We start from the raw sequence: 13,363 nt of genomic DNA on the forward strand, positions 1-13,363 counted from the left end.
CCACAGTAGCATTAGATACTGAAATTATCAGATATAAATATAAAATAATATGGTCAAAATACATTTAAGGCAATAAAAGAAAGAAAGGATTAAAAGTATAACTAAGAAGTAAGCAGATATATTGGCCTGGCGCGGGGGCCTCCGCTCCCACTCCCTCCGCGGTTCTCTGGTGGGGCTGGTGGAGGGGGTGTCCCGGGCCAGTGTCGGGAGGGCAAGGAAGTACGGGCGGGCCGACTGTCACTCCACCATACCCTGGACTCCGGCCCCAGGTAAACTTCCTGTTACTGGGAGGCAGATACCATCTCTGCGACCACCAGTTTGGAAAAAAGCCTAACGAATGTCTGGTTGGGAATAGTGTGGTAGGAGAGTTCCCAGGTCCGCTTGAACCTGCCGGAGACCAGGCTGCAGGTGGGCGCTAGACTCGGTTTATACTGGGGGGATACAAAGGTGAACAAGACCCGAGAAAGATCTACATAGTGCTACAAAGGCACCCAGAGAGACCAGTCGTCTGTGCCCAGCAGAAACCTGGTAGACTTCCTGGGCGAGGCGGTGCCGAGCAGGGTCTTGAAGGCCCAGCTGATAGACAGGGGTGCCGAAGACACGCCCCAGCCCAGCACAGTGCGCACAGAGTGGGGAGACGTGCGGCCAGGGAGGCGGAGACTCGACAGAAACCACACACCCGGTGGGGTGGCCACTGCACGATCTAACAGCCTGGGCCAGAGCACACGGAACAGGGAGAAGTCCTGCACAGGAAGTGAAAGCTCAACAGAGATCACACACCCTGTGGTACGTGATCCACCAGCCCAGCAGAGTCCAAGCTGACCAGAAAGGTGGCTCCCCGGAGAAGCCCAAGACCCGAGACAACCACACACACAAGGCACTAGAGGCCAACTGAGCAGTCACGGAGGGAGCCATACGAAATTGGCAATCACAGCAACATCCTAGTTAGTCATTAGTCTCAAACCGGTGAACTGTGAAACCCCCGGCCACAATGAATAAACACCAAAAAAAAGATACCAGAAATACAAAAAATCAAGAAAGTACACCACCAAAAGTTAATAAATCTCAAACTCTAGATCCTATAGAACAAGAAGCCCTTGAAATGACTGACAAGGAATTTCGAGTGACAATTCTAAGGAAACTGAATGAGATACAAGAAAACTCAGCTAGATATCATGATGAAATGAGGAAAAGTATACAGGATCTGAAAGAGGAAATGTACAAGGAAATCAATGTCCTGAAAAAAGATGTAGCAGAACTTGCTGAACTGAAGAAGTTATTCAACGAAATAAAAAACACAACGGAGAGTTTAACCAGCAGGCTTGTCGAAGTTGAAGAGAGAACCTCTGAACTTGAAGATGGGCTGTTTGAAATAACACAAGCAGACAAAAAGAAAGAAAAAAGAATCAAGGACATTGAAGAAAATCTGAGAGAGATATCAGACAACCATAAGCGATCAAATATCCGAGTCATGGGTATTCCAGAAGGGGAGGAAAATGGAGATTCCATTGAAAACATATTCAACAAAATAGTGGCAGAAAACTTCCCAGGTATAGGAAAAATCACAGATCTTCAGATCCAGGAAGCTCAACGATCTCCAAATGTATTCAACCCAAAAAGACCTTCTCCAAGACATGTCATAGTCAAATTGGCAAAACTCAGAGATAAAGAAAGAATCTTAAAAGCTGCAAGAGAGAAGCGTCAAATCACCTATAAGGGAGCCCCAATCAGGTTAACATCAGACTTTTCATCACAAACCCTAAAAGCTAGAAAGGAATGGGATGATATTTTCAAAATACTAAAAGACAAAGATTGCCAGCCAAGAATACTCTACCCTGCAAGGCTATCCTTCCGAAATGAGGGGCAAATAGTATATTTCTCAGACAAACAAAAACTGCGGGAGTTCACTACCACACGACCACCCTTACAAGAAATCCTCAAGGGAGTACTGGGTTTGGTTCCTGAAAAATAACTACCACTGCCATAAAAACCCAAGAAAAATCTAAACCCGCTAGTATAATAAAAATGGCATTCATGAAGAGAAAACAAGCTAACAAAAACACTATCTACAACCTAAGGAACCAACAAACACAGAAAACAAACAGTAAATCAGAAAGCAAGGAACAAAAGACACCTAAGACAACCAAACAACCAATAAAATGCTAGGAATAAATCAACACCTTTCAATAACAACTCTTAATGTAAAAGGCTTAAATTCCCCAATTAAAAGACACAGACTGGCCGACTGGATCAAAAAGCAGGACCCAAATATATGCTGCCTACAAGAGACCCACCTCACCCATAAAGATTCACATAGACTAAGAGTGAAAGGATGGAAAAAGATTTACCAAGCAAACAGAAAAGAAAAACGAGCTGGAGTAGCTATTCTTATATCTGACAAAATAGACTTTAAACTAAAAACCATAAAAAGAGACAATGAGGGACACTACTTAATGATAAAAGGACTGATCCATCAAGAAGACATAACAATCATAAATATGTATGCACCCAATGTTGGAGCAGCCAGATTTATAAAACAAACTCTATTAGACCTAAAGAAGGAAATAGACACTAATACCATAATAGCAGGGGACCTGAACACCCCACTGTCAATATTAGACAGATCATCTAGGCAAAGAATCAGTAGAGAAACACAAGATCTAAACAAGACTCTAGACCAATTGGAATTGGCAGATATCTACAGAACATTCCACCCAACAACCTCAGAATATTCATTCTTCTCAGCAGCACATGGATCATTCTCCAGGATAGATCACATATTAGGTCACAAATCAAGTCTCAATAAATTCAAAAAAATTGGAATTATCCCATGTATCTTCTCAGACCACAATGGATTAAAACTAGAAATTAATAACAAACGAAACTCTGGAAACTATACAAACACATGGAAATTAAACAGCATTCTACTTAATGACATATGGGTCCAAGAAGAAATCAAGCAGGAAATCAAAAAATTTCTTGAAACTAATGAAAACAATGATACATCATACCAAAACCTGTGGGATACTGCAAAAGCAGTATTGAGGGGAAAATTTATTGCATTAAACACTCACTTCAGAAGAATAGAAAGATGGCAAGTGAACAACCTAACACTTCACCTTAAAGAACTAGAAAAACAAGAACAATCCAATCCTAAAGTTAGCAGACGGAAAGAAATCATTAAGATCAGAGCAGAACTGAATGAAATTGAAAACCAAAAAACAATTCAAAAGATCAACGAATCAAAAAGTTGGTTTTTTGAAAAGATAAATAAAATTGACAAACCATTAGCATGGCTAACAAAAAAAAGAAGAGAGAAGACTCAAATAACAAAAATTAGAAATGAAAAAGGCGATATTACAACTGATTCATCTGAAATACAAGGAATCATTCGAGACTACTATAAACAACTATACGCCAACAAATTTGAAAATCTGGAGGAAATGGATAAATTTCTGGACACACACAAGCTCCCAAAACTGAACCGTGAAGACGTAGAAAATCTGAACAGACCAATAACAATAAAGGAGATTGAAGCTGTTATCAGAAGGCTCCCAACAAAGAAAAGCCCAGGACCAGATGGATTCACAGCAGAATTTTACCAAACATTCAAAGAGGAATTGACACCGATTCTTTACAAACTATTCCAAAAGATTGAAACGGACGCAAATCTCCCAAACTCATTCTATGAAGCAAACATCATCCTGATACCAAAACCAGGTAAAGATATAACCAAAAAAGAAAACTACAGGCCGATATCCTTGATGAATATAGATGCAAAAATCCTCACTAAAATACTAGCAAACAGAATACAGCAACACATACGAAAAATTATTCATCACGATCAAGTGGGATTCATCCCAGGGATGCAAGGTTGGTTCAACATACGCAAATCAATAAATGTGATACACCATATTAATAAACTCAAACACAAGGACCATATGATCATCTCTATAGATGCTGAAAAAGCATTTGATAAAGTTCAGCACTCATTCATGACAAAGACCCTCGATAAGTTAGGTATAGAGGGAAAGTATCTCAACATAATTAAAGCCATATATGCCAAACCCACTGCCAATATCATCCTGAATGGGGAAAAGCTGAAAGCTTTTCCTTTAAGAACAGGCACTAGACAAGGATGCCCACTCTCACCACTCCTATTCAACATAGTGTTGGAAGTACTAGCCAGAGCAATCAGAGAAGAGAAGGAAATAAAGGGCATCCAGATTGGAAAAGATGAAGTCAAACTGTCCCTGTTTGCAGATGACATGATCCTATATATCGAACAGCCTAAAACCTCTACAAAAAAACTGTTGGAATTGATAAATGATTTCAGCACAGTAGCAGGATACAAAATCAACACACAAAAATCAGTAGCATTTATTTTCTCCAATAGTGAACATGCAGAAGGAGAAATCAAGAAAGCCTGCCCATTTACAATAGCCACCAAAAAAATAAAATACTTAGGAATTGAGTTAACCAAGGAGGTGAAAAATCTCTATAATGAGAACTACAAACCACTGCTGAGAGAAATTAGAGAGGATACAAGAAGATGGAAAGATATCCCATGCTCTTGGATTGGAAGAATCAACATAGTGAAAATGTCCATACTACCCAAAGTGATATACAAATTCAATGCAATCCCCATCAAAATTCCAAAGACATTTTTCTCAGAAATGGAAAAAACTATTCAGACATTTATATGGAACAATAAAAGACCACGAATAGCCAAAGCAATGCTCAGCAAAAAAAATAAAGCTGGAGGCATAACACTACCTGACTTTAAGCTATACTACAAAGTTATAATAACCAAAACAGTATGGTACTGGCATAAAAACAGACACACTGACCAATGGAATAGAATAGAGAATCCAGAAATCAACCCACACACTTACTGCCATCTGATCTTTGACAAAGGCACCAAGCCTATTCACTGGGGAAGGGACTGCCTCTTCAGCAAGTGGTGCTGGGAGAACTGGATATCGATATGCAGGAGAATGAAACTAGATCCATACCTCTCACCGTATACTAAAATCAACTCAAAATGGATTAAGGATTTAAATATACACCCTGAAACAATAAAACTTCTTAAAGAAAACATAGGGGAAACACTTCAGGAAATAGGACTGGGCACAGACTTCATGAATACGACCCCAAAAGCACGGGCAACCAAAGGAAAAATAAACAAATGGGATTATATCAAACTAAAAAGCTTCTGCACAGCAAAAGAAACAATTAAAAGAGTTAAAAGACAACCAACAGAGTGGGAGAAAATATTTGCAAAATATACATCTGACAAAGGATTAATATCCAGAATATATAAGGAACTCAAACAACTTTACAAGAAGAAAACAAGCAACCCAATTAAAAAATGGGCAAAAGAGCTAAGTAGGCATTTCTCTAAGGAAGATATACAAATGGCCAACAGACATATGAAAAAATGCTCAACATCACTCAGCATCCGGGAAATGCAAATCAAAACCACATTGAGATACCATCTAACCCCAGTTAGGATGGCTAAAATCCAAAAGACTATGAACGATAAATGCTGGCGAGGCTGCGGAGAAAAAGGAACTCTCATACATTGTTGGTGGGACTGCAAAATGGTGCAGCCTCTATGGAAAATGGTATGGAGGTTCCTTAAACAATTGCAAATAGATCTACCATACGACCCAGCCATCCCACTGTTGGGAATATACCCAGAGGAATGGAAATCATCAAGTCGAAGGTATACCTGTTCCCCAATGTTCATCGCAGCACTCTTTACAATAGTCAAGAGTTGGAACCAGCCCAAATGCCCATCATCAGATGAGTGGATACGGAAAATGTGGTACATCTACACAATGGAATACTACTCAGCTATAAAAACGAATGAAATACTGCCATTTGCAACAACATGGATGGACCTTGAGAGAATTATATTAAGTGAAACAAGTCAGGCACAGAAAGAGAAATACCACATGTTCTCACTTATTGGAGGGAGCTAAAAATTAATATATAAATTCACACACACACATACACACATACACACACAAACCGGGGGGCGGGGAGGAAGAAGATATAACAACCACAATTATTTGAAGTTGATACAACAAACAAACAGAAAGGACATTGTTGGGGGGGAGGGGGGGAGGGAGAAGGGAGGGAGGTTTTGGTGATGGGGAGCATTAATCAGCTACAATGTATATCGACAAAATAAAATTAAAAAAAAAAAAAAAAAAAAAAAGAGTTAAAAGACAACCAACAGAATGGGAGAAAATATTTGCAAAATATATATCTGACAAAGGATTAATATCCAGAATATATAAGGAACTCAAACAACTGTACAAGAAGAAAACAAGCAACCCAATTAAAAAATGGGCAAAAGAGCTAAGTAGGCATTTCTCTAAGGAAGATATACAAATGGCTAACAGACATATGAAAAAGTGCTCAACATCACTCAGCATCCGGGAAATGCAAATCAAAACCACATTGAGATACCATCTAACCCCAGTTAGGATGGCTAAAATCCAAAAGACTATGAACGATAAATGCTGGCGAGGCTGCGGAGAAAAAGGAACTCTCATACATTGTTGGTGGGACTGCAAAATGGTGCAGCCTCTATGGAAAATGGTATGGAGGTTCCTCAAACAATTGCAAATAGATCTACCATACGACCCAGCCATCCCACTGTTGGGAATATACCCAGAGGAATGGAAATCATCAAGTCGAAGGTATACCTGTTCCCCAATGTTCATCGCAGCACTCTTTACAATAGCCAAGAGTTGGAACCAGCCCAAATGCCCATCATCAGATGAGTGGATACAGAAAATGTGGTACATCTACACAATGGAATACTACTCAGCTATAAAAACGAATGAAATACTGCCATTTGCAACAACATGGATGGACCTTGAGAGAATTATATTAAGTGAAACAAGTCAGGCACAGAAAGAGAAATACCACATGTTCTCACTTATTGGTGGGAGCTAAAAATTAATATATAAATTCACACACACACACACACACACACACACACACACACACACACACACAAACCGGGCGGGGGAAGAAGATATAACAACTACAATTATTTGAAGTTGATGCGACAAGCAAACAGAAAGGACATTGTTGGGGGGGAGGGGGGAGGGAGGAGGGAGGGAGGTTTTGGTGATGGGGAACAATAATCAGCCACAATGTATATCGACAAAATAAAATTAAAAAAAAAAAAAAAAAAAAGAAGTAAGCAGATATAGAAATGCCCAAGTAGATTGGAAAAAGAATTCAAACAGAACTTTCATCAATAAAAAAATATATAAACACTGAAATTAAGAACGCAATAGATGGCTTCAACAGAAGATGAGACATAACTGAAAGGAGAATGAACTAGAATTCAGATCTGAAAAAAATTATCCAGAAGGCAGCTCAGAAAGAAAAAGAGAAGGAAAATGTAAAAGAAATGTTAAGAGACGTGTATGATACAATGAGCATGTCTTACATACAACTAAAGGAAATTAGAGGACAAGAAAAGAAGAATAAGGCCCAGGCTATATTTGAAAAACAAGAAATTTCTCAAAGATTCTGAAAATCTTCAAAATCACAAGAAAGATAAATTAAAGATAACTAATGGCAGAGTAGTCCTTATAGCTATATGACCTACAGAGATATTTGGGTTGCAACCTTTGTTCTAGTTCCGCATCACAAGTTTAAGACCAAGCTGGAAGTGATTAATGAGAATTATGTTTGCATATTAAGCTGCACTGAACTTTGTGGTCATACTATATATTGGATAACACCGAGATTGTACATAAGATTGGGCTTGGAAGAGGAAGATGTTTTTCTAGAAAGTCTGCTATGTTCTTGTTCACTTACAAATTGCCATCTGCAACAATGTACTTCTTTGTGAAAATTTGGTTCCAGAAGCTTACATCTCAGTATTTCTCTGCTATATATTCTCACTGTGCTAACTTCCACCTGCATCATTTGGATAAGCAAACCTCATCTGAATTATCCAGGTGGTGTTCATGTCTGGTTTTTCTATCAGTCTGAACCTACCACCGATGTTTATCAATACGGTGGCTATGCACACACCCTTACAGAACATGAAAGACAAAGAGAGAATCTTAAAAGCAGCCAGAGAGGAAAAGTCATTATTTTCGAAGGAATGATAATTAGACTAGCAACTGGGAACCAGTTGCAACAATGGAAACCAGAAGATAGTAAAAAAAAAAAATCTTTGATACGCTGAAAGAGAATACTTAACAACCTAAAAGTTCATACTTAGAAAAAAATATATTTCAGTGCATTTTCTGACAAACTGATTCTTTTTACCAATGTACTCTCACTCAGGAAAACTAGAAAATTCTCAAAGATAAAATCCTACATTCCAAAAATTGTGGGACACAGCTACAGCAGTTCTTGGAAGGAAAACTTTAACCTTAAGTGATCACATTAGAAATGAGAAAATAAAGGCTAACAGCTAAAGAGCTAAACATCTGACTTAAGATGGGCAAAGCCAGGGATCTAACCTCAGCCTTGTTAGGCAATTACGTTTTAGCTGATGTCTAAGACAGCAGCAGGCGGACGGGAGGAACATCCGAAATGGCTGCAGAGAGTTTCAGGTCCCTAGAACAGCATGTTTTCTGAGAATCACAAAAAAACCCTCCCCTTCTTCCTCACCGCCACATCCCCTTCCCACCTGCACAAATTTCTCCACCTACAGAAAAATCCCAGCTCAGCTTACACCCGGCTCGCTGCTTCCCACCCCTTCCTTCTTAGCCAATAGGAACAGCACAGCTCAGCCTAACTGGATATAAAAGGCCCAGCCCGAATCTCCCTGGGGCTGTGCCCACTTCCGAGAGGGCAGCCCGCTTGTTCATTTTGCCTGCCTAACACACTTTGGTTGAGTCCCTGTCTCCTGGTGTGTTTTATTTTTGCGCTCAGGCCAGGGCTTTTCCTTTCAAGCCTGACTCCTTGTCACAATCTGACATACACACTACTGTATGTCTGAGAGTGAATTGCATCTAAGAGCATTTAGAGAGGTTGAAACATAAGTAGCAATGAAATACTGAAGACCACACAGTAAGAAATGACATTGTGTTTTCGTGTTCCCTTAGATTTTGGTTCTGGGAATAGGGTAGCGAGGATGGGCATAAGTGGAACCTGAAGTAGGGGAATGGGGGCAGAAACGAGACCAGCTTGCTCTTTCCCTCAGGGTGAGGAGCCCTTAGATTCTACCTGTGTCCTGGCCTCTTTGGGCCCCAGTGTCCCACTCTGCAGGAGAGGCTCATGGAAACAGAAGTAGAATGATTCAGAAGAGCACTCATTAAATGCAGGCTACAAAAATAGATGAGGCACAGTCCCTGAAGGGTTACATGCCCCCAACACATTTTTTTTTTCAGCTGGACGGTACAAGGATCCAAACCCTTGACCTTGGTGTTATCAGCACCATGCTATACTGAGTGAGCAAACCAGCCCATCCTACAATCCCTTTTGCGGTAAGGGCTGTACGTAAGGAAATTAAATATCTCTCCACTGTGGTCAGGAAAACATATATCTCTGGCTCTCTCTAGATAAGTGTGTAACTTTGCTGTCTGTCTTGGGATGGATTCCACAAGTGGGTGAGAACATCCTGACATGATTCACAAAGTCTGGTGTCCAGAGTTGACAGGGATTCTCTATCTGTCTAACACCCATCCCCTGGGCACCTCAGTCTTGTGTCTGACACTGATTGGCTGTGTGATCTGGAAATAGATTGCAACACTTCCCTGGGACTCCCAGTCTCCCAATGGCTGATGCTGTGACTATAACTGAGCTGGAAATGTGCTTTGGTGGAAAGGTGTTAGGAATTACGAGATATTGATCGTCACCAAAGACTGGCCTCCTCTGGGAGCCTGGCAGAAAGCCCTGATTCTCTGCTGGCATCCTGCAAACATTTCTTCCTGTCAGATCCAGTCGTCTAATCCAGCAATTTGGGTAAGGAGTGAACTTAGGAAAATTTAATTTTGTGGACTTGAAATTCATATTTCTGTGAGTCTCTGAGTTGTTGATTTGCTTATTATTATTTTTTAAAATTATTTTGTTGAATGTTTGCTTTTTTCTTTTCTTTTTCCCTCCACAAAATAAAAGGCTTGGATTAGAGGAATGATTCTTTACCTTGACTTCACTTGGAAGACATTAAAATGCACTGCTGCCTGGGTTCCTCCCAGGCTGGTTGAATCAGAATCTCTGGGAGTGGGGTTCTGGCTCCGGCATTTCTGATAAGCTCCCCATGGGTTCTGATGCACAGTGAGGGCTTGAACCCTCAGGCCTAATGATGTCTGAAGTCCTTTCCAGTTCTCTGATTGTGTGACCCATGTATCTAAAATTTGCAGCCTGTAGCCCCTCAGGATTTAGTGCAGATGAGTTGTGTGAGTCACACCATGTATACCCCAAACATGATGCACTGACTAGTCAACACTCTGAGGGTCATTACTCCAGACTCCCTTGGGCTCTGCAAAACTGCCTTCTGGTACCCCACAGCAGAGTCAGAATCCTGGCCTATATGTCCATTCCAGTATTTTAAGGCCGAGGAAACCCAGATCTAAACTAATAGTCCAGCAACTACATTGTCCCAGGCACATGTGTGCATAATTGCAAATCCTCACAACCACCTTTCGAAACAGGATGTATTACTTCCATTTTAAAAAGGAAACACGGAGGCTCAGGAAGGTTAAGCAGCTTCACTAAAGTGGAAACTGGTGTGTTGGCAAGGCTCTGATTCAAGGTCAGGTTCTAGATCCAAACCCTACCTTCTTTCCATTGCACCTACTTGGCCAAAGCTGAGGCTATGCCTGGGCCAAGAGAAGACAGGGTTACCTAAGGCCAGACCTCTGTGGAATGGCTGGGTCATCGGCTATCAGAGATCCCAAGAGAAGACCCTCAGTCAGGTGGAAGCTGAGTCTGATGGTCTGCTCAGCTCCAGGCCCCCTGTGTGGGGAGACGGTGCTCTTGACTAACACACATTAGGCTGCCAGCCTCAGTTTGTATTTTTACAGTCCACTAATTAGGCCATTTTAACTAATTTGTTTGCATTTTGTATGAGCAAGTTGGGCTTTTGGATTGACTAATGTAATTGCAGCTGGTTTCTGCCAAATACAAATTACTCAGTCTAGCGTGGTCTAGGGAGAAAAGCAAATATTTAATAGACATCAATACCCTTGTAGCTTTTTAGTGGAGCTTTTTTCCCCCCTATGGAAAGTTGAAATAATTTCTCCAGCATCTGATTGAACTTTCATGTTAGGGAATTACTTTTTAATCATTTTTTAAAAAAATAATGAAGCAAATGCTTTAGTGGCTCTGTTGGGGTTTATCTCTGATCCATTTACCCCTAAGCTCAGGAAACTCATGGGACTTTTCCATTTCCAGGCCGGCTCCCCACAATCCCTTTCTGCTTGGGTTACTCCAGCAACCACCAACCAATCTGCATTACAGATTGTCACAGCTAGAAGGGGCCTGAGAGATCATCTAGTCCAGCAGTTCTCAACGTGTATCACTGGACCAGCAGCATCAGCAACACCTGTGAACTTGTTGGAAATGTAAATTCTCAGGCCTACTGCATCAGAAGCTCTGGGAGTAGGGCCCAGCCACCTGTTTTTGATAAGCTTCCAGGTGATTCTAGTGCATGCTAAACTTTGAGAACTATTGATCCAATCCAATCATCTCATTTTACAGATGGGGAAACTGAGGCCCAGTAAGGGCCTATGCTTCTGGACACAGCAGGGACTGTGACTGTTTCACTCACTGTGCATTCGCCAAGTGTAGCACAGTGCCTGGCTTTTGGTAAAAACTCAGTGAATCTTTGCTGAATGAGTGAATGATGGAATGAATGAGCTAGAATAGAGACGAAGCCCCTTAGCTCTATTTTGCTCTACCAGTGCTTTCTCTTGCTCTAGGGAAGGATGGAAAAATGGAGGAAGAACTGCTTCTTGGTTCTTGCTTTGTGAGCGGGAATAACTGGGGTTGAAGCATTGTATCCTGTGGCCTTCTGACCCTCTAGGAAATGAGAAGAAGGGGGAAGGCAAATATTGCTCATGAATCTTCGAACAAGCAAACAAGGGAATCTCCCAAGGCACAAAGAACGGGCTTATAGAGAAGGTTCCCGAATCCTGTGAACTAACTATTCTTCTATGAACTAAGCAACTAAAAGTACCAATCCGTGTGGATTTAGCCTCTCAAGGAGTTCTTCTAAATTCAAGTTCAAATGGCTCTCATGCCACACAGCTACCCAAGTCCTTGCCTCTGCTCACTGTGCCATCTTTCCAATACTCGTCGCATCCTCCCCGCCCTCCCTTGGGGACTCAGTGCATTCATGGTTATTTCCACACTTCTTGACACCTATCCTCAGGAAAGCACCTAGTAAGCACACTCCCTTACAGGTGGTAGCAACCAATAAGAGCTATCAGATCCACACACCATAGAAGGTTTTAGATAAATATTTCATACCCTAGTGCTAGATATTAATCCCTAATTTGCAGTAGACCATCTAACCCACTGCATTCTTCTCTGGGAACGGGTTCCCACCCACAGAAGGGATCAGTCCTCTGGGGCCAACTTCTGACCTAATAAGCCAAACAGACTCTCCCTCCTAGGAGTTTGGAGTTGGCCGATAGAAAAGTGAGTGGGAGTCTGCTGGTCCTAGAACTGAGGGGTCCCCCGTGCACAGGAGGAAGCAGAGAAGGTCATGAGCAGTGAGGCATGAACTAAGCAGGGCAAGAGCGAGCGAGGGAAAGAATGGCCACCTCTCCGCTGGAGCCTCTTCTGCTCCTGCTCCCAGACCTTTCCAAAGCGACTGCTCCTCCTGCCATCTAGCTCCCTGAAGTACTCTCGTATCCTTAACCTAGACTCCCACTTTTTAATGATGCTCGTTTGACTGGGTTTCTCTTCCTTGTAACCAGGATGTTCTCTGAGTCCTTCCCAGAGTGGATACCATAGTGGTGTCCAGTGATTCTTTGTGAGACAAATGAGTGGTGCTCAGCCCGGTGGTTCCCAAATGCCACACCGCTGGCTGCAGATGAATTGCCTGGAGTACTTGCTCAGCATTTGGTCCTGATCCAGCCTCCCCTGGAGATTTGGGTTGAATCTATAGTTGGGTCCAATGGATTTGTGCTTTTATGATGCTCCCCAGGGCTTCCCAGTGGAGGGCTGAAGATGTTCCTAGTTACCCCAGCAGATAGATTTCTATCTATGTGTTCTTAAGTTAAAGAGTTCTATTGTACAGGCTAATTCTATTAACAAATAATTATTGGGCACTCACTAGGAGCAACACGATGTTCTAGATGCTGAGAATATAACAGTGAAGAAGACAGATGAGATCCTTGCTCCCATGAGCTGACATTCTAGACCA

Source organism: Cynocephalus volans, chromosome 14 (assembly GCF_027409185.1).
Source record: "Cynocephalus volans isolate mCynVol1 chromosome 14, mCynVol1.pri, whole genome shotgun sequence".
Taxonomy (NCBI): Eukaryota; Metazoa; Chordata; class Mammalia; order Dermoptera; family Cynocephalidae; genus Cynocephalus; species Cynocephalus volans.